We start from the raw sequence: 1,888 nt of genomic DNA, 5'->3' as shown, positions 1-1,888 counted from the left end.
TAAGCCTAATACCTATGATTTTGGCTCAAAAATGTATAGTTTTCTTACTGTACTTTTTACTCTTTATCTTAAATTCTAACAGAGTCTGTGAAATGGTGGAGCAGAAGGGACAGTTTGGAGAGAAAAAAAGCTAACTTTGTCTAGTGACAGGTACACACCAGAAGTTGTCCTGGGTCCTTTTGCAAGTGTTTGTTTACATTATCTACTTTGAATAGGAATTTTTTATAGATAAAGAAACTTAGACATCGAGTACCTTATCTGTCATTGAAACCTACTGAAACAGTTCTGTTCCTTATCTTTTTTAGCAGAGACTACATATAGAGGTTTATTTTATATGATGACATCTGAGAAGTTAAAATATGGTGTCAGTTATTAAACCTCTCGCACCATATATTTTTGGTTCTTTTTCTACTATTCAGATGATTCTTCTCTATGCTTCTTTAACTGTTTTTCATCTTCTTCTAAAAAGTTACAATTGCCCAAAGCTTAGTACTTGGTGTCCATGTTTTTCTCCTTCAATTATCACATCCAATTCCATGGCTTCAACTATTGTCCCATACATATTAATTTCCAAATTTGTGACTTTATTCTCTTTATTAATCAGAATAGGGTAATTGTTGAGCAAATAAGATTATAAATCTTTGTGACTTATTTATCTCTCACACACAAATTCTAATGCAAATGTTCCCCCACTTGCTTTTCCAGTTGGCTGTTCACCAAATGGTGACTCTGGGGTCAGCCCTCTTCAACTTAACCCATTTTATGTCTTGGAGGACCCCTTTAGCAGTTTAGTGACACCTAAGGACCCCCTCTAGAATAATATTTCTGTTTGTTTTGTTTGTTTATTTGTTGCTTTTNCTTAAAGTTTACAGTTGATAAAGTAGATCCATATACCTAGGTTGGTACAAACATACTTAGTTTTCCAATGACTGAATCAAGTGTTGGTTTTAAAATTTAAATCACTTAAATTAATTAAAATGAAATGAAATAAAAAACATTCCTCAGTCACACTAGCTACATTTCAAGTGCTTAATAGTCACAGTAGCTGACTTATTGGATGGCAAAGAAATAGAATATATTTAGTATAAGAATTTAAAAGCAGGCACTTTTTATTGCTCTCCTTTGTCATTTGATTACTATATATATATATATATATATATATTTATTTATTTATTTATTTATTTATTTTTCTCCGCTGACTACAACTTTAAACCTCAGTACTCTCCGTCTTTTTTGTAGGCATTAGTTCTATAGGTTCCCTGTAGATGGCAGCACTTTCTTCCTGAAACTGTAACGGGGAGGAGGTGCTAGTATTTGTTAGTCAGATTCTGGCATTTTTCATAGAAAGAATCAGTTCTTTCGAAAATTATTTGGTAGCATAGGCTAGAATCTTTTCAGCTCCTTGTGATTCTGCATAGATGGCTATTGATTGTGAATGAAAACAATCTTTTAGCCTCTTATCTAGAAAATTGCACATTCCTCCATTTGAGATAAGAAAAAAAACTCTGAGAGGAGAAAGAGATGCAGTTAAAGGAGTTTTATCAAAATGTTTTCATTTGCTCAGATCCACACTTTGGAAATGGTGATCTCAAGTATCACTTAATAAAACTTTTCAAATTAGATGAGAGGTGGTTTTTGTTTTACACACTATGGCAATGTTTTTTCATCTTTCATTCAACTTTGTAATTGACTCTTTTAGAGTGCATACAGGGTTTCTCTGATATATAAGACTTCACATCCAGTATTGAAAGAAATTAACAATGAAATGTAGCTAAATTTATATATACTACTATACTTATATAAAATTCGTGCTTTTTCATTTTGAAACAACCCCCTCCCCTCCCCTCCACATTGCATTTGAGATAAGGATGTACAACCAACAAGAGAA

General features: G+C 32.5%; 1 long non-coding RNA gene across 1 annotated transcript in view; it reads right to left on the bottom strand.

Moving 5' to 3' along the window:
* LOC109380860 (uncharacterized) overlaps window positions 1-1,888 on the bottom strand; it is an 85,555-nt gene that overhangs the window by 47,750 nt on the left and 35,917 nt on the right. The window lies entirely within an intron of this gene.

The sequence above is a fragment of the Hipposideros armiger genome, unplaced genomic scaffold, assembly GCF_001890085.2.
Source record: "Hipposideros armiger isolate ML-2016 unplaced genomic scaffold, ASM189008v1 scaffold_41, whole genome shotgun sequence".
NCBI lineage: Eukaryota > Metazoa > Chordata > Mammalia > Chiroptera > Hipposideridae > Hipposideros > Hipposideros armiger.
Note: the sequence above shows the minus strand (reverse complement) of the source record. Positions and strands in the feature narration are given on the sequence as shown.